We start from the raw sequence: 25,427 nt of genomic DNA, 5'->3' as shown, positions 1-25,427 counted from the left end.
CATCGACTTCCAAGTGCATCGGCAACGCGCTGGAACTTCAACATCCGCGCTGTTAACACAGTGTATGAACACAAGGCGGATCTGGTGAAGTATTTGAGATCATCCGGAACAGAGCTGAATTTGACGGCCCCACGAAGAGAGAGTCTGGCGGCTATGTGAGAATGCTGGAAGATAATGATTTCTGTTTTTTCCTGGCTCTCTTCCACAAAATAATGCCACATGTGGACATGCTGTATAACCAGCTGCAGAAAAGGAACATCGATTCTGTCTACATCTCAGGAATCATCCAGAGATTCATTGACAACATGCAGGCTATCAGGTAAGCTATGCATGTATGCACAGTGTTACCAAATGTTAATTCTCTTTGAATAGACTCAAAATAGAATGTTTAATCTCTCATCTTGTTAAAACAATGAATTTATCTGTAACATTATGATGAATTTGAAATGTGCAAATACAAGGACTTATGATTTAACACTAGAAAGACTGACTGGGTCATTGACCCAAATCAAACAAAATCACTGCTATTTCTCATTGAAGTTCTTGCTACAAAAATCTGAAAAAAGTTAGCTTCAGTTAGCTTTCGTTTGACAGCTCATGCATATTTTGGCCAAGCATTTGCCGCAAACAGGACGCTTGCACGTGTCACAGGTAGTGACAGTTTTGTTGCGTTTACAAGCGACCGTGACTTGACAGCTGACTCTTCTCTCAAGTTGCCCTGTCGGTGATGGTGTTATGACTATTATGTTATTGTTATTATGACTTGGTTATCTAATTAATTTGCATGACATTACGTCAATTGACCCAGTCAGTCTTTCTAGGTATATACTGCTGTAAAATACTAATTTCACCAGCAACTTCATTTGTGTTACCATGTTCTGTTCAAGAATGATAAAAAAATAAAAGTCAGATTTTTTCAGATTTTTGTAGCAAGAACTTCAATGAGAAATAGCAGTGATTTTGTTTGATTTGGGTCAATTGACCCAGTCAGTCTTTCTAGTGATATATATATATATATATGGAATAAAATAAGGATGGAGTAAGATAAATAAATAAATAAATAAATAGATATATACAGTACGTATCTGTCTTATACAGTAACCAATTTTCAGAAATGACTTTTAGAACTTATAAATTGTTTCCGTATCATCAGGGAAGCTGTCCCTTCTCTAGTTGAGGGTCAGGAGTACCGGGGACCTGAACAGGAGCCACCCACAAAGAAACGGAGGACATTGGGAGAAGACAGGCAACACCATTTGGCATTGGAGGTAAATACTTGCACCTGCTGACAAATGGATAGAAGGCACAACAACTTATCACCACATTGGCCACAATAGTGCTACTGACTGAAATATACATTGTCATGTTATTATATGAATATATAGTGTAAGCCATATTGGCTCATTACACAATTATAGGTATTCAGGAAAGGAAAGGAGAATTATAGCCTATTGTTATAAATAAAATGTCAAAACCTACTTCTTACCTATTTTTTTATTTATATATCATGTCAGGTATGTGACACCATTATGTGCCATGCCAAGGAGCGGTTTTCCTTCACCAAACACCTGGTCAGTGCCACTCTGCTGCAAGGAGACTTGTTCCCACAACACCACAAGACGTTCCCAGATTCAGCGCTGGATACCACGGTGGAAGCCTATCCCTCACTGGACAAGGCCAGACTTAAAACAGAACTGTCCCTGATTTACAGCAACGAGGAGTTCCAGAGTTGCTGTGGTGCACTGGCTCTATTTCAGGTTCTGATGGAGAATAACCTTCAGGACACATTTACTGAAACTGTAAGTCTTCTCAACATCCTCATCACCACACCGATGACAACATCTGAATCAGAGAGGTGCTTTTCAACTTTAAAAAGACTAAAAACTTTCCTCAGGAATACAACGGCACAAGATCGCCTCAACGCTCTGGCTATGCTTTCCATAGAGAAAAAACTAACACGGGACATCCCTGATTTCAACACCAGAGTCATTGAAAAATTTGCCACTCAGAAAGATAGATGAGCAAAGTTCCTGTACAAATAAACCTGTATATGTCCCTCCACTCAGTCATCACATTAGACTCACCTTAGAAACACAAACATACCCATCTTTCTCCCACTCACTCACACACTGCTAACTTGATTACAAGGGTGTAGTAATGACATACAGTATAGCAGTTGTTAATTGTTTTAGACTGTTGTGTTAAATTGCATTTTTAAAACTGTTTTTCTTTGTGTGAACCACTTTGAGATGCAACTTTGCTTGAAAGGTGATCCAGCTGATCATACCCTTTGATGTTGATTATTGTATTTGATACTCTCTCAAGCATGCATGGCGTATTATACAATGGAAATTTGTTCATTTACTTTATCTGTGAAACTGGTGATTTTGAGGAGGAGATTAAATCATTACTGTTAATTGTAATCATCGTCTGACTGTTGATTTGAATTCTTATATTGGACTAAGCAAATAAATATATTGTCACATCAGCCCCACCAGGAAAAATTTTCACCAGCCGCCACTGCTGTAGAGCCTACTATATATTTGTGGTGTGGTGGCGAATTGGTGCAGAAGTTTTAGAACTGCACTATCGATTTATCACTTTATTTAGAAATATAAATTCAGTTCTTATCCTTTTTAAAAGTTACATTTTTTGAAATTGTCTATCAAAGTGTCCCTCAGAATGACACTGGGGCTGGGGTGGGCGGGGCTACGAGGGGGGGAGGGGACGCGGTCAGAATGGTATATTAAGAGGAGACCTCCGCATGTACAGTTACTCTACCTCTGCTTCCAGCGAGACAAGAGCTCCAGATTCTGCTCAAGATTTCATCTTTTGTCGAACAACTCGTCAAGAATGGCTTCCAAGGCGTAAGTTATGATCAATTTATTATTGCATTTGAATGTGTAGAAACTGTGGATAAACTTGTTCATCCTTGTATGTAGTTTACTGACACTGTGCTTAAACTGACTACTATTGTTAAAACTTAAATTGCATCCACTACAAGACGAAAACAATATTTCGAAGCAACTTTTTTTAATTACTAAAAACTCATCTTTTTAGAAAGACATTTTAAGGTACTTTATAGATTCTCCTGTTTTATCTCTATTATTTTTTTTTCTGTAGCACTTTTGAGATTGCTAAAATATAAAGTGCAATGCAAATAAAATGTATTTTATACTAATTATCTTTATATTAGTAGTAAAGATGGTATTAAAGTGTAGAATACCATTTTTTTATTTGCAGTGATCACAAAGGGCTTGTATTGCTTGATATAAATGTAACTAATTAGTAAACAAATTAGTAGTTGTGATCATGTAGTTTACTAATTACTTTTCTCAGTCTGGGACCCATCAGGATGACAATAGATATGCAAATGTTATTTATCCAAACCACTGAGGAATGAACAATGTTGATGATGATGACTGGAATGGGTCCTGAAAATCATGAATTAAATCTAATCTTAAGTAACACTTCCTTGACTGTTACATAAAACTGTTAATTGTTTTTTTTTTTTTTTATATCCGCAGTACTTCCAACAGGCATTTCCTGCTCTGCCCCGTGTGCAAGAAGACACAGGCAAGCCTCTCGGTGCATCTGACTAGGGTGTGCATGAAGAGATCTTCGAAAGAAGCCATCCAAGAAGTAGTGGAGAAGGCAAAGCAGGATGTGCTTGAAGTTCTGCAGTGGGGCAGGGTGTTCAGCTACAGGCACCTGCGAGACATTATGGATGATGCTAATCCTATGAGCAGGTTGGTGGGAAAACTCTTCAGTCTTTTTTTACACATCTCGCTTCGTTTCTTCAGTATGACATTTACTAACAGTTTTTTTATTTACTTACTTATCTGAAAGGATGATCCAGGAGCTGGAGCGTCGCCACATGGTGGTGCCTGACACCCCCTCCCCAGCAGTAGCGGCGCAGACCAGCAGTGTTCCTGTGATGGCTGGTACAACCGTGCAGCGACCAGAGAGCTCGGCGACTGAGCAGCTTTATACCTACGCAATATATTCATTAAGTAATGCTGATTTTATTTTCCAGGTGGAAAACGTCAGCAGGTTCATGTTTTTTGTGAACCCAGAAGAGCCATCCCTTGAATTTCTGAGGGAGAGGGAGAAGACGAAGCTCTTCTTTCGGGAGCTGACTGAGGCTGGTCTCTCCAGGCAGACTCAGGTCAACTACATGAAGAGCCTGAAGAGGTTGGTAGCATGTAGATTTTTAACAGTATATTATAGGTTTGTGTTGTATTGTCGTATCTGTTTTCTTCAAGGAAGTTCAGTCCTTCCGCTATTGTCATGGTGGCATGTACAAGTTTATGTACATATGGATACTTACATACCTGTCCTTCCTCTGACAGATTCCTCAAGTACCACACCGTGGCCACCGACCTCCGGCGTGACAACATTGCCTTGTGGAATGAGGCAATGTTCTTCGTGGAGTACCTGGGCTCACTCCAGCAGAGCACTGCAAAGTTGGTGAGTAAGGAGATGACGCAAAGGAGGTAAGTTCAACTGTCAACACCCGTTAAATTCCATATGATTTGATTATACATCTCCTCTACTGTGTTTAACACACTCATAATGTTTTTTTTCATCTCCCTCACTGCTCCTGGAGTGCACTGCATGGAGAAGCAGAGCCATTTTACATTGTGAGCACATTTTATTAAAATGTGTACTGTATTGATTAGGATTGACAGTAATTGAATTTTCTTCTCCCACCCACATAGTCATGTCATTCTCACGGGGATGAGCCCAGAGAAGAGTCCAGAGGACTGCTGGGCCGTGCTGAGGGCTGCCAAGAACGACTTCTTGGCAGTCCTTGGCAAGGTGTATCCGGAGGAGATGCCCCTGGAGTGTGCAGAGTGCTGCCTTGTCCTCTACTACCTGGAGGCCACGGTGATTCTGAAGCATCTCCAGCCACCAGGCGTGGTGGAGCACATGACCGTAAGTGTTGTATTCTTTTTGTCTTCACTTTTCCTTTTTGCCGATACTCTTATTTATCAGTGGGACATCATTGTATTGTGTAGGTCCAGGAGTGGATGACCAGGAGCACGTCCGAGGCCGACCATACAGTGATTGTGGTGAAGGAACACAAGACGTCGGCGCAGCAAGCGGCCACGTTTGCATTGTCCTCTGAGGAGGAGACGGTAAGTATATCAAGTTTGATAAGATTTATTTCATAGTTTATTTCAAGAGCAGCGATTTAATCTGTTTTCCTCTGCCAACAGTGGTTCGACATCTACTTCACCCAGGTACGGCCACAGCTCCTGAGCTCCAAGAGGAGCCGGACGACACTGGATGACCTGGGAGGAGACAAACGGTTCTTCGTCTCCACCGCAGGCAGGCCGGCGTTCAACGCTTCGAATGACCTCAACCGGCTGCACCAAAAGTGAGCTGATCGTCATGATTAATTCCCCCTATAATATGTTCTACATACGTGTTGTGTGAGACGTATTAATAAATGTATTTTTGTATTTTAGATACAAGCTGGATCCAGTCACCTACCAGACGGCCCGGCGCATCTTTGAGACGGCCACCAAGGACTTGACGGACCAAGAGAAGTCCTTGGTGGCCGATTACCTCACTCATTCCACTGCGACGGCTGACGAGCACTACCGGATGAAGCAGTCGCGGAATGTGGTGCAGGCCAGTAAGCTGCTGAAGAAGCTGGCAGGTGACTCAAGGTAGGCATGTTTTCTGTTTGTCAACACACTTACCAACATCAAGACACACAACCAAAGCCCTCACCACTGAACACTAACCTTAAACGTTTGTGGGTTTTTTTTTTTTTGTTTTTTTATTTTTATCTCAGCGCTGACTCCGCAGAGGAAGGGCCCAGCTGTTCTGCCCGTGGTGCCACACGGGATGCTGCCCTGGCATCCAACCAACAGATGGATGTCCAGGCAGCGTTCGATCAGCTCCTTCGGACCCACCCCGTGACCCTGGATGGCGACATCCCAGACAAGACGGCACGCTCGCAGACGTCGGGCCGGTTTCAGCGGCAGCTCTATGATCGCTGGCTGAAGGCCCAGATGAGGATGCGCGTACGGCATGTCTTGTGTGAGTATTGTTTGTAGCACTAATGACATTTTTTACTGTGAAACGGTCCTATCTACATAGGCTTCTTAACTAACAACAATTTACTTTGTTCTTGACAGCACACTTTGGCAGACGGCAGCCCACCGAGTCCCGGGTCGACGCTTGGATCAGGAACCAAGGCTGGAAAAGTAACGTTCCCAGCGCGGCCAGCGTTCTGAAGGACTGGAGACCAGTGGGTTCGGTGGACACTGCCGTGGACTCTAGCCACATCCAGGAGCTCATCCACAACCAGAAGTGGAAGGGACTTGTGGTGATGGACATTGCGGGGAAGGGGAAGGGAGTCTGCGCCACCCGGCAGTTCCAGGCTGGTGAGGTGGTGTGTGACTACCACGGGCCGGTAGTCACAGCCACTGAGGGCCAGCGGATTCACTCATCGACGAAGGAAGAAGAATCTGGCTACATGTTCTTCTTCCGGAACAGCCATAAGTCTGAGTGTGCCTGTCACCCGGGCATACAGCCTTTTGGCCGGCTGATTAATCATTCCCATAAGAAGGCCAACCTCCGGCCAAGACTGTACAGCCCAGCCGTCGGGGGACAGGATGTTATTTTGCTTTTGGCCCTGAACAGGATTAATGTTGGGGAGGAACTGTTGTTCGATTATGGGGTGCAGAGGAAATCGTTCAGGGGAGAGGGACTGAGAACCATTGAGAACATGTAGTTAATTTTTGGCAAGATCATCATTTTGATTGTTTGCTACTCTTCCCAAAAGTGATGTGGGTAGATTATTCCACCATGCAAGGTCGGGCAGATTATTCATTCATCAAATTTAAAGCTCTTAATTTCTAATCAATTGGCCCAAGTACATCCTGATTGCACTGTACTATTTTCTTGTATGCAGTTTTTATGTGAAATAACTCTTTAAATGTGAAATAATTATACTAGAAAAGTGTCACTTTATTTTGGTTTTTTTTTTGACAATGTATAAAGTTTAAGACCTTGTCGTTGCCCCAAGTATTACAGTAGTTTACAGTACTTAGATATTAGAAATAATACACAGCAGAATGGTACAGGTGTAAGGTAAATGTCAATTAAATCAGTGGATATAGCCTTAATAAACAGGATGTGTCCAACCAGGCTACTTACGAATTATAAGAAAATCATCTGCATAGATGCAGGGACCTCAGCTTTTCCATGACTTACCTGTTTGTTTCTTTTTTCCAGTGCTTTCAACAGGCATTTTCTACTTTCCCCCGTCTGCCAGAAGACACAGCCGAACCTGTCGGTGCACCTGACTCGTGTGTGCATGAAGACGTCATCAAAAGAGGCTATCTGCGACGTTTTGGAGAAGGCGAAGAAGGATGCGCTGGACGTTCTGCACTGGGGCAGGGTCTTCAGTTACAGTCACATCCGACAGATTTTCGATGGTCCTGATCCAGCGAACAGGTTGGTGGAAGATCTTTTCCGTCTTTCTACACATCACATGTTTCTCCTGACTGAAATTCACTAACAGTGCTTCTTTTTTTGAAAGGATGATCGAGGAGTTGCAGCGTCGCCATATGGTGGTGACTGGCATGCCCCAATCACCAGCGATGGATCGGACCAGCACTGTCTACACAGCCAATCAGCCCCCAGAAAGCTCAGAGGGTGAGCAAACAGAAGATGCTCACAGTGCCAGCAGTGGAGAGACCTTTCAAGTGTGAGTATCTCAGTTTTTACATTGATGCTGTTTGTTTTTGATTGAGCCAGATCAATAAGCATTTTTACAACAAAATGTGTTCCCAACATTGCAGTACCCAGAAGGTGCAGTGGCCACAGAAGACAAGGCAGCTGATGGCAGAAAAGGGGCTCTACAGGAAGCATTCTCTGGACCATCCGCTGCTGAAAGGCTTTGCCACGTACTTGGAGAGGGATCTCCAGAACGAGAATTTTAAACAGGAGGTGATGATCCCTATAGAATTATTATCTATCACTCACTCACTCACTCACCCACCTCCCATCCATCCATCCATCCATTCATCCTTATTCTGTTCCTTCTTCTCAGGTGGAAAATGTAGCCAGGTTCCTGTGTTTCATGAACCCGCAGGAGCCCTCCCTGGAATTCGTCAAGGAAAGGGAGAAGACCAGGCATTTCTTCTCTGAGCTGACAGAGGCTAAATTGACAAAGCAGACTCAGATCAATTATATAAAGAGCCTGAAGAGGTTGGTTGTTTTGTGAATTTTTAATGTAGTTATATATGTGTTTATATACATATATGTTTCTTCAAGCCAGTTTAATCCTCCCCACTATTGTCTTTATCAAGATTACATATGTCTACATTCATGTGAATACTTACATACTTGTGCTTCCTCGGACAGATTCCTCAAGTATCACACAATTGATACTGACCTCCGGAGCAACAACGAAAGGCTGTGGAGAGATGCAAAACACTTCATCGACTACCTGGGCTTACTGCAGCGGAGCTGTGCTAAGCTAGTCGGCAAGGAAATCATCCAAAGGAGGTACACTTAATTCTTCTCGCCTATTTTACTCCTGTGGAGCTGCCTGGAGACCATGACATCCTGCTGCTCTGACTTGCCCACCATCAGAAACGGCACCTATGCCGCCTTGCCCTGCCCTGCCCTCCCCTCCCCTCTGCATTAATTGCACTTGAAATTGAAATTAATTGAATTTTTCTTATTTCTTTACCCCCCCATAGGCACGCCATTCTGAAAGAGAAGCATCCACTCTCTCCGGAAGACTGCTGGGCTGTGCTGAGGGCTGCCAAGAAAGATTTCTTGGCAGTCCTCGGTAAAGTCTATCCAGAAAAGGGCTCCCTGGAATCCACGGAGTGCTGCCTCGTGCTGTACTACCTGGAGGCTGTTGTTATTTTGAAACACCTCCAGCGACCAGGAGTGGTAGAGCACATGACTGTAAGTATTATAAATCTTTTTGTTGCCCTCACTGTCACTTCACTGCCATTACTCTTATTTACTGGTGTAACGCCCTTGTCCTGTGCAGGTGGAGGAGTGGATGACTAGGACCACAGACGAGTCGGGCTATGCAGTCATTGGTGTGAAGGAGCATAAGACGTCTGCACACCAAGTGGCCTGCTTTGCCTTGCCCAATGAGGAGGAGATGGTAAGTTTATCACATTGGATGAGATTAATTTCACATTTTCTGCTAGAACCAAGCAAGTCACACTCAAAAGCAGATATTTAATCTTCCTGTTACTACTCTGCCAACAGTGGTTCGACATCTATTTTACTCGGGTGCGACCTCAGCTCCTGGCCTGCAAAAGGAGCCAGATGAATAAGGATTATGATGAATAAGGAAATGTGAAATAAAGTGACACTTTTCTAGTATAATTGTTTTGGGGTTTTTTTTGACAATGTATAAAGTTTAAGACCTTGTCGTTGCCCCAAGTATTACAGTAGTTTAAGTGCGACACACAGGTCACTTACTCAAGCGGTTAACATCAACATCTGAGATGAGGGGTAACAGACTTCGGAAGGGCCTGACAATCTGTACGGATGCCTAGAATGAGGTCTGTTTGAGCTCCTACCTCAGGCTATAAAGCCAAATTAAGCATCAAATTAAAGCACAACATTTGTGGTCCACACAGAGACCAGACACATGTCAATAGCCCCAGCAGTTTTAGAGTAACCCTTCAAAATATTTGGAGCATTATAGACTGGGCCACTATCTATCTGATGCGTGGCACACTGACCTGTAATACACCGCAAATACACCAAAGCACGTGATGAACTGAAACACACAGCCCATCTACTCAAATAATCACGCTTTTATTTTACAGTTTGCAAGGGAATTAGCAGGATAACCTTAGCAAAATCACAGAGGTCAAAGCAATGACAGACAATATAAAATGTACACAGGCAAATAAAGCTGACAACCTACAGTATTTGTGGAGCATAAAAACATGATGACCGTTTTAAGGAAAAATAACCTCAACTATTTTACCAGTGCGACCCACAGGTTACTTACTGAAGCGGTTAACATCAACATCTGAGATGACGGGTAACAGACTTCAGAAGGGCTAATTATGATATATATAGTTGATATACAATTAGAGTATTAAGCTTGTCCTAACTTATATTAAATTATAAAGTTATTAAACTTATATTAGACATATTATATATATGATGTTATTTATCAAAGGCATTGAGCACTAAACAATGGAGATGACAATTGGAAATTCAACTAAAAGTAAGTGATAAGCAGAAGAAAACAGGGAACAGGGCCACACAGGCAAGTTAGCTGTAGTTGTGAGCAAATTACAATGATGCAAATATTTTTAATCCAACTATTTAGTTACAAATTCCTCAGCCTGGGAGTCATCAGCATTTGAATCAAGCAGGTCAGTTACTCAATCCGTTAACATCAGCTTCTGACATGAGGGGACAAATACCTGGATTGGGCTTGCCAGCCTAGGGCTATTGTTTCCTTGATTGCTGTTTTGCACTTCTCTGCGATGCACATGCAGGGCTACCCATCCCCCAACAATCTGCCAACGTAACAATTAGGCTGAGATCACGTAAACATCAGGTCACGTAAACAGAGTGACTCAAATAAATGTATTAAAGAACCAGTAATGCCGAGCAATATACCAAAATATTCGGAACATTATACATTGAGCCTATCCTGCTAATATTAGTAGTCACTGTATGTCATGTCTGTGTCACAACAGTACGGATTAGAACAATATGTGGTACCATCAGTAATGCGATCTGGGCCTTTTAAGGCTGGCTCGCTCCAATTAGTGAGCGAGTGCTTTCAGGCAGAAATTTCAGGGTCAAAACGGCGAAATCGAAATTGGATCATACTGGCAATATTGCTCAGAATCGCTGTAGCTGTCCGATGGGTATGCGGGGCGTTGCAGTTGCTTACCGCGACCGACAAATAAGAAAGCAAACATTCTTTATTATCATCCTATGTATTTTAAATTACGATCTTCCACATTAATCAAGAGAGTGTAAAACGTAAATTATTACAGCTCCAATAGCTTATATTAAAGTCACCCAAGAGTCACAACATGGTTTTGAAATGGCAAAGACAGACAGAAATTAAATGTATATGAGCAAGCAACATAAGGGATCTGTTGTTTGGGTAAATTATATTATAGTATACTATATATATGTGGTGTGGTGGCAAATTCGTGCAGAAATTTCAGGCAGAAATTTCAGGATAAATACGGCGAAATCGAAATTGGATCATACTGCCAATATTGTGTAGCGGATATAAAGATCCGTGGCTTTTATTTTAAAGTTTTCCTGCTAGTCTCTGGGCTCGGTGGATCATGCGGTCATGCCTTAGCCTATCCAATGAGTAGCGTTGCTGGGCGAGTCTCTGGTAGTGAGGGGAGCGGTAAAAAAAAAAAAAGGTCTGTTGGGCGAAGTGGAAGCAGAGTCGCGTGAAGTTTTTTTTTTTTTTTACAAGGAATCGCGGCTAGTATAGTTGGAGCGCGGCTTCGTTTTGGCAGGACGAAAGTCTGTTGTTTTTTTTTGTTTGTGTTGGAGTTAGGGATTATTGGGGCTGCGCCATCCCAAGCGGAGAGCGTGGCGGGCAGCCTGGTGTGCATACGCCGGACGCCATCTCGGTCTGCAGCGGAAGACAGAGACGCGGAGGGGCTGTTTGAGTGGTGTCGACGACAGCGGGTATGACGAGTGGCATCTTCGGGAGTCTAAGTCGTGTCCTGGCATCCGGTGGAACTGAAGGAGCTGGGGAATATCGTGGAGGAGGGCACCCGGATTAGCGGTGCTGAAGTGGAGGCAGCGCGCGCCGGTTTTGAGATCCAGGGCCCCGGAGCTGTGTTACACGGGCGTATACTCGGGCGATTTCGACCTCGGATGCAGCGCGAGTGAGTGACCCTGCCATACAGAGGCCTCCCCCTACAACTCATCTCGACCCATTCCGTCGTTGACTGGTAAACCTGCTCCTTTTCTTCACTCTCCTCAATCGGGTGAAGGTCTCGGCAAAGTTGCAGATCTGGACAATTGTATGCATAAGTGTGTGTTGGATGTAATTAAACGCAGTCGAAGTGTTTGTTTAATGTCATTCACGCGCTGTATTTTGAATAGGTGAATGACGATTGGTATTGTGCTATGCTTTGCTGTGTAACCCTGAGATGTTTTCTTTCTTTTTTTCCCCCGTTTTGAGTTAAATCTGTCTTTTTCTGTTATTGATGACAACGGGACAAATTGGTGAATTGCTAAAACAGGGGATGTTTGAATTATTCAATTTCCTCTGCGTCATCGGGGCCTAATTCAGCTCTGTGGCCTGAAGTATTTTCTTTCATGCCGTCCGTTTTATAGCTTGCTGTTTAAGGTTGGAGGACAGCGGAAAGAGAAGTGACCTTTCCGTTTACAATAAATCACTCGTTTGTGTTTAGGGTGGTTTATGCGTTCAAACATTGTGTAACTACCCGGGGGTAGGGGCGTCGCACCCGACGTGCTAGGTTTTGGGAGTGCAGGGTTGTCGGCAGATTATATCGGTACCCGGCCGAAAACGTATATACTTCAGGGTGCCACCGTGTCCATTTTTGTCCCCTGAACCTGCCTTCCAACACCCTCCCGCAGCAGGACGGGTAAAACATATTTGCACACGCAAATACTGGGACTAAAAGAACTCGGGGTGAGGGACTCAGATCCTCTCATTACTTAGTCTCCCTGGGTAGAATAACCGCCAGTTTTCCCCTACCAAGGCGGGGCGAAATTTCTCCGCTACAATTGCTCAGAATCGCTGTAGCTTTCCGATGGTATGCGGGGCGTTGCGGTTGCTTAGCGTGACCGACGCATAAGAAAGCAAACATTCTTTATTATCATCCTATGTATGTTAAATTACGATCTTCCACATTAATCAAGGTATTGTAAATGTTGGAGTACGCCGCTCCACCGGGTCCGGATGAGAAGGGAACACGCAAAGGAGACTCTCAGTTTGATTATAAATGATGCTTTTATTTAGTAATGCATTCTATTGTTAATGCCTCTTATTGCTTTAATGCGAGCCGGCTCGGGAACAGACTGCCTACACACCCCCAGTGTGTCAGCTCAGCGTGTTCTGGGTGGTAAAGCTTTACGCAGTCTTATATACTTGCATTATTCTGGGTTACTTCCTTGTTACATTGTAGCACACAAGCAAGAGAATAAAAGTCAAGCTGGTATATTTCCATTACGCAGTCTCTCATATCTACTGGGTTCTCAGAATCTTTGTTGTTCACAGGTGCAGACATACTTCTCGGAACAAGATTCCATATAAGGGGCAAGCAGAACATTCGTGGTTATAGGTGTGAGACTGTTCTATGCTTTTTGCAGCAGCTCAATGTTTTGCAGACATATTTCCTGTCGCGCACTCTGTCAGCTCTCCTGCCTGCCGCCCCCACATAAAACGGAAATTATTACAGCTCCAATAGCTTATATTAAAGTCAGCCAAGAGTCACAACATGGTTTTGAAATGGCAAACGCAGACACAAATCAAATGTATATGAGCAAGCAACATAAGGGATCTGTTGTTTGGGTAAATTATATTATAGTATACACTATATATTTGTGGTGTGGTGGCGAATTCGTGCAGAAGTTTTAGAACTGCACTATCGATTTATCACTTTTATTTAGAAATATAAATTCAGTTCTTATCCTTTTTAAAAGTTACATTTTTTCAAAGTGTCCCTCAGAATGACGGGAGGCTGGGGTGGGCGGGGCTGCGAGGGGGGGAGGGGACGCGGTCAGAATGGTATATTAAGAGGAGACCTCCGCATGTACAGTTACTCTACCTCTGCTTCCAGCGAGACAAGAGCTCCAGTTTCTGCTCAAGATTTCGTCTTTTGTCGAACAACTCGTAAAGAATGGCTTCCAAGGCGTAAGTTATGATCAATTTATTATTGCATTTGAATGTGTAGAAACTGTGGATAAACTTGTTCATCCTTGTATGTAGTTTACTGACACTGTGCTTAAGTCTCTTAAACTGACTACTATTGTTAAAACTTAAATTGCATCCACTACAAAACGAAAACAATATTTCGAAGCAACTTTTATTAATTACTAAAAACTATTTATCCGCAGTGCTTCCAACAGGCATTTCCTGCTCTGCCCCGTGTGCAAGAAGACACAGGCACGCCTCTCGGTGCATCTGACTAGGGTGTGCATGAAGAGATCTTCGAAAGAAGCCATCCAAGAAGTAGTGGAGAAGGCAAAGCAGGATGCGCTTGAAGTTCTGCAGTGGGGCAGGGTGTTCAGCTACAGGCACCTGCGAGACATTATGGATGATGCTAATCCTATGAGCAGGTTGGTGGGAAAACTCTTCAGTCTTTTTTACACATCTCGCTTCGTTTCTTCAGTATGACATTTACTAACAGTTTTTTTATTTACTTACTTATCTGAAAGGATGATCCAGGAGCTGGAGCGTTGCCACATGGTGGTGCCTGACACCCCCTCCCCAGCAGTAGCGGCGCAGACCAGCAGTGTTCCTGTGGTGGCTGGTACAACCATGCAGCGACCGGAGAGCTCGGCGACTGAGCAGTCGGAGGATGCAGTCAGTGTCAGCAACGGCGAGATCTTTCAAGTGTGAGTATGAGTGTCTCGGCTTTGCAGCTTCATTGATACCTTTTGCTTTTGCTTGTGAGCCAATTGAAGGTGCAATTTTAAGACGAAATATGTTTTCCACATGGCAGTACCCAGGAGGTGCAGTGGCCACAGACATTAACTTCTTAACTAACAACAATTTACTTTGTTCTTGACAGCACACTTTGGCAGACGGCAGCCCACCGAGTCCCGGGTCGACGCTTGGATCAGGAACCCAGGCTGGAAAAGTAATGTTCCCAGCGCGGCCAGCGTTCTGAAGGACTGGAGACCAGTGGGTTCGGTGGACACTGCCATGGACTCTAGCCACATCCAGGAGCTCATCCACAACCAGAAGTGGAAGCTCTTAATTTCTAATCAATTGGCCCAAGTACATCCTGATTGCACTGTACTATTTTCTTGTATGCAGTTTTTATGTGAAATATAACTCTTTAAATGTGCAATAAAGTGACACTCTTCTAGCAACATCCAGGTATAATTGTTTTTTTTTTTTTGACAATGTGTTTAAGACCTTGTCGTTGCCCCAAGTATTACAGTATTTTAAGTGCGACCCACAGGCCACTTACTGAAGCGGTTAACATCAACATCTGAGATGACGGGTAACAGACATCAGAAGGGCTAATTATGATATATATATAGTTGATATACAATTAGTATTAAGCTTGTCCTAACTTAAATTAAATTATAAAGTTATTAAACTTATATTAGACATATTATATATATATGATGTTATTTATCAAAGACATTGAGCACTAAACAATGGAGATGACAATTGGAAATTCAACTAAAAGTAAGTGATAAGCAGAAGAAAACAGGGAACAGGGCCACACAGGCAAGTTAGCTGTAGTTGTGAGCAAATTACATGTTGGGGAGCAGGAGGAAAGCGCCGTAGCTTTGACCCCCTCTCACCGTTACCTATGTGGAGAAAGCGTACTGGCTTCTCACTCCACACTTTGCACTTCTAGGACTCAGGAATAATAATAATGAGACAGCACACTTCTAATCTTTTACTTGCGCAAGGGTGCCCACAACAGACAATATCTGCGCCTCAGTTCAGTGTCACACAGGGCAGTCCCTTGGCTTCTTTATTTATACAGGAGGGGAGTGGTTACAATGGGGAGTATCCTAAAGCTATACTGCTGTTTGTGCTTCTTGCGAAGGGGTTAAAACACAGGACCTTGCATTCCTCAGAGTGGGCCCTCTCGATGTATCGACAGAGTCTATTTCCACTCCCAGGGTGATTGTTCCTTTTTCACAATCTTACAGAGTTACAGAAGATGTCCTGTTCTAACAGGTCTCTACGTCAAAGTTGATAAACTATTTGCCTACATTCACACAATTAATATGATAAGAAATTTACATTTTCATTCTAACAGTCACTAATTAAATTAAGATCCCGCTGTAGCTGCTGAGCCGCTAGTTCAGTATCTGCTACACCACCCACCTTGGTGTCATCTGCAAATTTCACCAGTTTACTGTATATATTGGTGTCTATATCATTTATGTAAATAAGGAACAAAAGTGGTCCTAAAACTGAACCCTGCGGTACCCCACTATGAACGCAGGCCCACTGTGACATCGAGCCTCTTATAACTACTCGCTGCTTCCTATCCGTTAACCAGTTATCAATCCAAGTCGCTACAGTTCCTAAAATACCTGTCGCTTTGAGTTTAAGTGAGAGCCTCTTGTGGGGAACAACATCAAAAGCCTTTTGGAAATCTAAATAGATGACATCATAGGCCTTCTTATCATCAACTTCCTGAGTAGCTTCCTCAAAAAACTCCAACAGATTTGTTAAACAGGATCTACCTCTCCTAAATCCATGCTGGCTATCCCTCAAAATGTTATTTGAGTCCAGGTAATCTACCATTTTCTCTTTGATTATAGCCTCCATAACTTTACCAGTTATACAAGTTAGACTGATTGGCCTATAGTTTGACAAATTACTTCTATCCCCTTTTTTGAAAATGGGCGTTATGTTGGCATGCTTCCAATCAGAAGGTACCACACCTTCAGATAAGGATTTTTGAAACAGTAATGTTAAGGGTTGGCAAATAATATCCCTCATCTCTTTTAACACTATAGGTAAGATGCCATCAGGGCCCTGTGATTTATTTATTTTGAGCTTAGCTAGGCTTTGCAAAACATCAGATTCAGTTATATATATATTAGTTATAGACGATGTTGGATTAGTAATAAGAACTGGTAAGTTACTAGTGTCCTCAACAGTGAATACCCGTGCAAAACTATCATTGAACTCATTTACTATGTCAATGTCGTTTTCAATTATAAGACCCTTACTATCCTGCAGATTAGTGATTTCAGCTTTTAGAGCTCTTTTAGAGTTAAAATACTGGAAGAAACTTTTAACGTCATCCTTAGCCTCCAATGCGATCTTCCTTTCGACATTCCTTTTAGCTCGTCTAATGTCATTTTTTAATTCAGCCTGTAGATTTAGATACTCTTGCTTTATTATGTCATCATCAGTTATTTTCTATCTCTGGAACAAAGCCCTTTTCCTCCTTACTTTATACTTTATGTCCCTATTAAACCACCTAGGTTGCAATTTCCTTGATTTATTCTTGCTAGAAACAGGTATGAAGTCCTCTTGTACTTGCAATAATGTGCTTTTAAAAAATCCCCATGCCTCAACAGTTTTGTTAATTAACTCCATCCAGTTCACAGTTTCTAGTTTTAATCTCATACAATTGAAGTTAGCCTTCCTAACATTATATATTTTTGATTTGGACTTTGCTCTTCGGGCACTAAACTTAACCTCAAATTTAACCATGTTATGATCGCTACTGTCAAGTGGTTCTAAAACATCTAATTTACCAATCCTGTCCTGGTTATTAGACAAAACAAGATCAAGAATGGCATCTCCCCTGGTAGGGGTGTTAACAAACTGAGTAAAAAAACAATCCTGTACTAATTCCACCATGTCAAGTTCATTTTCAGAAGAGCCAGAAACAATGTCCCACTGCATCCCCGGTAGATTAAAATCACCCATAACTACCACATCATTTTTATTGCTCATAATCCTAATATCACTGTATAACAATCTGCTTTCCTCAGCAGCTACATTGGGTGCTCTGTAACAAACACCGACAATTAGGCTATTTGAGTTTGTAGCATCTAATTTTACCCATATAGCTTCCGTACTTTTACTTATATCAGTAAGCTCCCTTGCCTGCAAGTTTTCCTTTACATATACTGCAACACCACCTCCCTTCTTACCTATACGGTCTTTACGGAACAATGTGTAACCATCCATATTATATTCTTGTCCATCCTTATCACTCAACCACGTTTCAGTTATTGCTATAATATCATAAGAGTCTGATGAGATAAGAGCCTCTAAATCATGAATTTTATTCCTAATACTCCTGGCGTTTAAATACAGACAACAAAGGGTAGGCCTATTACAGTGCCTACTTATAATATGATTTTTTGGGGCTTTCCGTTTCCCCCCAGTTACATACTTAACTAACCTCCCTGCCCCCCCAGTCCCTAGTTTAAACATTCCTCAACTACTCTACAAATACGCCTTCCCAGTACACTGGTTCCCCTCCGGTTCAGATGCAACCCATCCGGCTTGAACAGGTCCCAGCTGTTCCAGAAGGTCCTCCAGTGCCCTATAAACCTAAACCCCTCTTTCCTACACCATCCTTTTAGCCACGCATTTAATCTCCTTATCTCAGTTAACTTAGCCTGACTTGCGCGTGGCACGGGGAGTATTTCAGAAAATACCACCATGGACGTTCTGCTTCTAAGCTTATTGGCGACTTCTATAAATTTATCCTGCAGAACAGCCCTCCTACCCTTGCCTATGTCGTTGGTGCCAACATGCACCACGACAACTGGATCCACCCCAGCTGGGGCCAAAAGCTTGTCCACTCGATCTGGAAGGTCCCCTACCTGGGCACCAGGCAGGCAAGACACCGTACGGGACCCTCTATCACGCGTGCACACATAACTGTCTACTCCCCTAATAATTGAATCCCCCACTACCACAACCTCCCTTTTTCTGGGGGGAGGGGGCTCCTCAGTGCCCAAGGGCCCACCTGCTTCCCCAGTCCCTTCCGGCTCTAAAGCTGGAAGCACCTGAAACCTGTTAGACACAGACACCTCAGGTGATGCCCCCTCTGTAACATGTGTACGCCTTTTCCTGCGTCTATGACCTACGGTCACCCAGCTCTCTCGACCTCTCTGCTCTTCATTCTCCCTCCCCCCCCACTAGTGGCGTACACACCATCTCCCTAAACGGTGTATCAACTAGCTCATCTAACTCACTGTTGCATTGGATGTGAGCCAGTTGCTCCTCAAGGTCGCGAACCTTGACCATGAGTGAGTCCACTAGCTTACATCGCTCGCAGATGAAGTCCGACTGGACACTAACGTCCAGAAGGGCAAACATCTTGCAAACGCAACACTGAGCCGGCCCCATAATTAACTAACTCACTATGACCCCGTACTCCCAGCCCAGTAAATTTATATAGTGTATTTAACTATAAAGATTAATTTGCGTAACAATAAATGCAGTAACGTGCGGAGTACACTAAAATAAGTTATTACTTGTGTTAAAACGGAACTTAATTATTATTTTATTTAAAATTTTAAACCTGATAAATTTACTACTACTTACCAGAAGAACTTCTGCCTGAACCAAGTATGAACTAAAAACAAGGCGAAATCGAAGTTGCTCTTGGGAGGTCGAAAAACCACAAAAAAACCCTCACAGCAGGCTACTGCCGGAGCGGGAAAAAAGTGGAAAATGTCCTCCCGGCCCCGACTGGCGACCGAGCAAAGCTCAGGAGCAACTGTCCTTTTCCGACTCTGGGTAGCGATACCGACGTTAGATATTATTAGTTATTATCGCCCCGCGGGTGTTTGCTACTGAGTTTAAACGCGGACAGAAAAACGCCGCTCAGAAAAATCGCGCTGTTAATTAACAGACAGGACAGACAAGCACTCACGCTGACCGAAATAAGAACAATAAATAGAAATAAACAGCCACCCACGTAAACAGGTAAAGCACACAAACACTCAAAACACTCCAAAAAACAATCCCAAACAATCGCTGCAGCTCAACACCACTCTCTCGCAGCAATCCCAGCAATCCTCGCAGCAATTGTTATGACTACAAGTATCACACTGTGGCCTGTACTACGAAGGGGGTTTAACCAAATCAGACTTAACCCCGAGGTAATTTGCGAACGCGAGGTTAACAAAATCATGTTGACTCCATCGGGGCTAATCAGTACTACGACGCCAGTTAAGAAGTTGATTTGTTAAATCGGTGTTAACTGCATTGGAGTTTGTGCGCGTTCACATAAATGGAGCACGTTCGGCAATGCAAGGCACCGTTTGACTCATAGCGCGATCTCCATATGTTTCACGGAGGAAGACTGCATGCTAATTATGCAGCGTTATGAGGAGTTTAAATCAACCCTTTAAAGAAAGTCCAATACCACTGCAGGTAACAAAAGCAGGCAGGCTTGTTGGCAACGTATTGACGACGAAGAAAATGCATACGTACATTTTCACGGTCATAAAACGTGGTCTAAAATATCCCACGACCGAGTATTAGACAATGTAGTGTTTTCTGAAAAGAATTGAAATACTGTTAATAAATACAGAGGCTAACAGATGCGACACAATTCAGAAGTCACCTATTATATGCTGCTAAGTAATATAATGCTCCCTGAAGTTCCATTACTATATATATGTTACTCATAATGAAACCTAATGTTAACAATAACTGATCCGATTTCAAATGCAATAGTAGTGGAAAGCGTTCGTCGCAGCAAGTCAAGATGAAATATAGAAACATTGTCACATGTCAAGTGGTAGGGATATGTATTTATATTTCTACTCATTATGAAAGATTTGTGTCTAGCCTTCACTAATAGCGTTTTTCTATGTTTTACAGCTAATAATAAAAGGCGTCTGTTAATATGACACTTAATTAATAGAAGGTGAGCCACTGTTTAACAAACAATTAAATGATTTACAACAGGACAAAACGAAAAAAGAAGCATATGTGTAGTGAGAAAACGACTTGGAACCTGTCACCGCGGTTAATAAGTTAGCCTCATATTCGATATTCAGTTTTCTGGCTTTAATATCTTTTTGGAATAAAGTAAGGTGGCCGTTTTTAATGACAGAATTGTGATGTCCAGTACACAGACATCGATGCACACCGATTATTTTTCTGCTTCAAAACATTTTGTGATTTGTGCCAAATCATGTTAATCGCTAATATAATATAGGTCCTTTCAGCTGTAATGATATATGGTGGTTTAGTATTTTGGGCTCATGGCGACTGTTGCACACCCCTTTGTTTCCCAGATTGCTTTACATGCAAATTTTAATTAATTTTTGTATCCGTATACTGTGCAGTTGACAACACATGAATGGGTTAATAACTTTAAAACTAGATAAGACAGGCACATCTAGTGAAGTGTGCTTTGATTAGTGGAGAACAGGGAACAATGCACACCCCTTGGGTTTTCAGAATAACTTTCTCTGTAACAGTTATTAATGAATACATTGAATGCATATTATATGCCATTGCTCCATTTCATACATATTAACAGAGAGAGCCCCTCACGATTCGCGCACCAATGTGGTACGGATCATCCAGGTACGCCGGCATTGTTTTCGGAGAAATTGTAGTGGGAGGGGCGGTGCTCATATAGGGCTGGCTTACGCAGAAACCTCGACTTAAGCAAGAACAAAAACTGCTCGGAGCAGTGGCCTGTACTACGAAGCGGGGTTACTGGCTTATCGGGGTAACTTGTCGGATTTAAGGTAGTCTGGGCAAAATGTAAGTGAACGAATATGAAGTCCATTTAAACTGTGGTACCTTAAATCCGACAAGTTACCCCGATAAGCCAGTAACCCCGCTTCGTAGTACAGGCCACAGTTTTGAGACTTAGGGTAAATTGCCATAGCAACATGTCTCGACTAAAACCTACCCACCTTTCGTAGTACGGGTTAATCGCGAAGTTACACCACACGTCATCAAGTTACTCGCAAAGTTACCCCGATAAGCCAGTAACCCCGCTTCGTAGTACAGGCCACTGGTCTGGTTCATGTTGTTTTAATGGTTTTTCAGTATTCCATTTGTGAATTAGAAAAAAGTAGCCTATGCCTATAGGTTATTGCTTGGAAGAATGATTAAATTAAAATAGTTTTTGAACCAAAACATCCTAAAGACTTGATTTTTTTTTCACCGCACAAATGTCAAATGTCGGAAAATTAGAGTTCCTGCACTTATTTTTTCCCACTTCAAGCACTGATTGTATGGTGTAACTGACTGTTTTTACCATGCATATGACAATAAATTTCTTAAGGCCACTTGAAATTCATAAATTGTTTTACATGACTCAAACTTCTAAAATATTGGTGAGTAGGGGATTTTATATTTTATATTTTTAGCGAAAAGACGAACGGCAACAGAGATATACTAAAACTAGAAAAGTTCTCAAACAGCTCGCGAAGGGTAATATTACTCGGTATTTTGATGCCCTGCCAAGATTTTAATACCGTGGGCCCACACACAATCTGACAAACGATAAAAACCATTGTCCGAGAAGCGTCAAATTGAAAAATCCGAGGCTGACATTCAAGATTTTTCACCCACAGTTTTTGAGGTGAATAAAACGGATTTTTTGAAAAATATAAAATATTAAAAAAATCGAGGCGGCACCAAAAAATTGAGGCGGGCGGCCATGTAAAACAATTTATTAATTTTAAGTGGCCTAATCATAATCATGTTGACTATTTAGTTACATTGATATTAAGCAATATAAGCCTTTTGTGAACACTGCAAATGAAAAAATAGTATTCTACCCTTAAATTGCTTCAAAAAAATGTTTTAGTTTTGTAATGGATGCATTTTAAGTAAAAAAAAAATACATACAAAAATACATAAGTAAAGTACATACAAGGAAGAACAAATTTATCCACAGTTTTTACAGATTCAAATGCAATAATAAATTGATCATAACTTACCATTTGGAAGCCATTCTTGATAAATTCTTCAACAATAGATGAAATCTTCTACAGAGTCTGGAGCTCTTGTCTCGCTGGAAGCAGAGGTAGAGTAACTGTACATGTGGAGGTCTCCTCTTAATATACCATTCTGACCGCGTCCCCCCTACGTAGCCCCCCCCCACACACGTAGCCCCGCCCACGCCACCCCCAGTGGCATTGTGAGGGACACTTTGAAAGACGATTTCAAATGTGAAACAAAGTAACTTTTAAGAAGGATGAATCTTTTAAGAACTTTTATAATTTATAATTCTAAATAGAGTGATAAATGAATAGTGCAGTTCTAAAATTTCTGCACCAATTCGCCACCACACCACATATGAATATAGTATACTCTAATATAATTAACCCAAACAACACATCTCTTATGTCGCTGCTCATATACATTTGATTTGTGTCTGTCTTTGCCATTTCAAAACCATTTTGTGACTCTCGGGTGACTTTAATATAAGATATCGGAGCTGTAATTATGTCAGTTTTACCTTTTGATTAATGTGGAAGATCGCAATTTAACGTAAATAGAATGTAATAATGAATGTTTGTTTTCTTATGTGTCGCCCCTCATACCATCGGAAAGCTACAGCGATTCTGAGCAACATTGCCAGTATGATCCAATTTCGATTTCCCCCTTTTTACCCTGAAATTTCTGCCTGAAATTGCCACCCCGCCCCCGTCTTGCTCTAACCCACACTCGCACTCGCTCACTATTTGCAGCGAGCCAGCCTTAAAGGGCCCAGATCGCATTACAGATGGCACCACAGATTGTTCAAATCGTACTGTTCTGACACAGACAAATTGACATACAGTGACTACTAATATTAGCAGGAGGATAGGCTCAGTCTAAAATCTTCCTAAAATTTTGGTGTATTGCTCTTCATCCAATGGGGCTATCGGCATTACTGGTTAAAAAAAAAAAACTTCCAAAATAAGTCATTAACGCTAGAACTACTAAACCTGCACAAATTTTCTAGCACTACTAGGCCTGCCGCAGATTCTCGCTGAGCCATTAGCTCCATTGCCCTCCTGCTTTTGTTGTGCAAACACACCAATTACCTGTGAAGCCTGACACATTTGCATTTACTCAGACTGGTAGCTCAAATAAGCCTTTGTGTGTGACATGGAAACCTTCACAAAAGCCTGCCATATCTATACAAAATATCCCACACACTGACTGACCTGCAAATATGAAAGACACATATTCACAAAATATATTGAAACAAAAGACTGATTTATTTATAAAATTAATTATTTATAAAATTAAAAATAAAATATAAAATTAAATGAATAGAGTGAAAACATGCTTACACATCAGTCTCCAATGTATGTTTGTTCACAAATGTCATAAGAACATAAGAAATTTACACATGAGAGGGGGCCGTTTCTCAGACTCCCTCTGCAGAATCGAACCCTGATTCCCCATGTACATTGTATGTTTTTTGTGTAATGTCGCTGCAGATTCGGCCTGCTATTTTCTCCGTTGGCCGCTGATATTCTCTGTCGCCCTCCCTATCTGTTCCGATTAGGTAGCCTTGCCTTGCCGGCGCGCCAGTCAGTTCTCGTTTTGATTAGTTACAGCATTATAGAATCATTCCCTTTATTTTTTAATTATTCCCTCAATTCCCCCTTTTGATCTCCGTAAGGAGATCACCCTGATTATGCTGATTAGTAATATTTTGCCTTATTTATGAAATTTTGCATTCCCCCTTTTGGTCTCCGCAAGGAGATCACCCTATTGGCGGGGGAGTCGTAGTTCAAAGCTGTCCAAATGACCTTTGCCCCTCTCCGGCCCGACAGGCAGGAGACGCATCATCCGCGCATAGGTGCCATCCCGCTTCTCTATCACGGTAGTGATGAGACGAACTGACAGTGCGCGCAGGCAGGGAATACAACAACACCCGCAAGTAACTAAAATCACAGCAAAAGTAGCAAAGGATAATAAAAGCGAGCCCATTAAGCCTCTCCACTGTCCGAACGCTGAGGTCAGCCAGGCATCCCAGATGTTACTGATCCCGGAGTGTGCATGCATTGTTTTGGAGAGGGTCTGGAGACCCTTGAGTGCCCTGGTCACTGAGCCGTCTGGTGCTGTGTTGTTAGGAATGTAAGTACAGCATACTTCCCCAAACATAGCGCACACTCCCCCCTTTAGGACTCCAAAGAGTTCCACACACAATCCTGTCCATCCAGCCTAGGAAGGAGGGCAAAAACCCTGAGCTTCAGGGAAATTCCACTCCCAGCCCGCCACAGGCGCGGCCCCCCTTCGGAGTCCATGGCTGGCATGGCTCACAAACCACTAATCATTAACACTTTAAGCATTTTAAGCATCACACATAACACACTTGTTTCCCCCAACATTCCCCTTTTTATCTTGATCTCCATCCTGGTGCTAGTGTTGTCTGGCAGTGGATGAGGTGCTTTTGTTCTTTCTGGTCGTTGGAGCAGGGGTGGACTACCATGCTCTGGTTGCTCAGGTCAGGGGATTATTCTGCCCCTTCTGTTGAGACCTGAGTTGCGTCTAGTTCAGCCGAACTGACGCTCTGGATTCCTTCCCTAAGGGCCTCCTGGATCTCTGCCGTGGTTCTCCCTGGGTCCTCCGCAGCCGCGCACTGGCTCCAGTGAAACCACGTGTCGCCTTTGCCTTTCAGATGAACCGCATGTGACGTCCTCTCAGTGACCTGGAAGGGGCCCGTCCACCTGGGCTCTGACCACTTTCGTTTGATGACTTTCAGGAGGACCCACTCCGCCGTGTGTGGTTTGGCTGGCTGGTT

At 42.6% G+C, this 25,427-nt stretch overlaps 1 long non-coding RNA gene across 1 annotated transcript; it reads left to right on the top strand.

The window, feature by feature from the left end:
* Positions 1 to 12,423: 12,423 nt before the first annotated feature.
* On the top strand, positions 12,424 to 14,244 carry LOC140582897 (uncharacterized). Its single transcript, XR_011985706.1, has 3 exons — positions 12,424 to 13,313; positions 13,812 to 13,885; positions 14,089 to 14,244. It is a non-coding gene; the product is annotated as an uncharacterized lncRNA (long non-coding RNA).
* Positions 14,245 to 25,427: the final 11,183 nt, after the last annotated feature.

Source organism: Paramormyrops kingsleyae, chromosome 25, assembly GCF_048594095.1.
Source record: "Paramormyrops kingsleyae isolate MSU_618 chromosome 25, PKINGS_0.4, whole genome shotgun sequence".
In the NCBI taxonomy this organism is placed as follows: Eukaryota; Metazoa; Chordata; class Actinopteri; order Osteoglossiformes; family Mormyridae; genus Paramormyrops; species Paramormyrops kingsleyae.
Note: the sequence above shows the minus strand (reverse complement) of the source record. Positions and strands in the feature narration are given on the sequence as shown.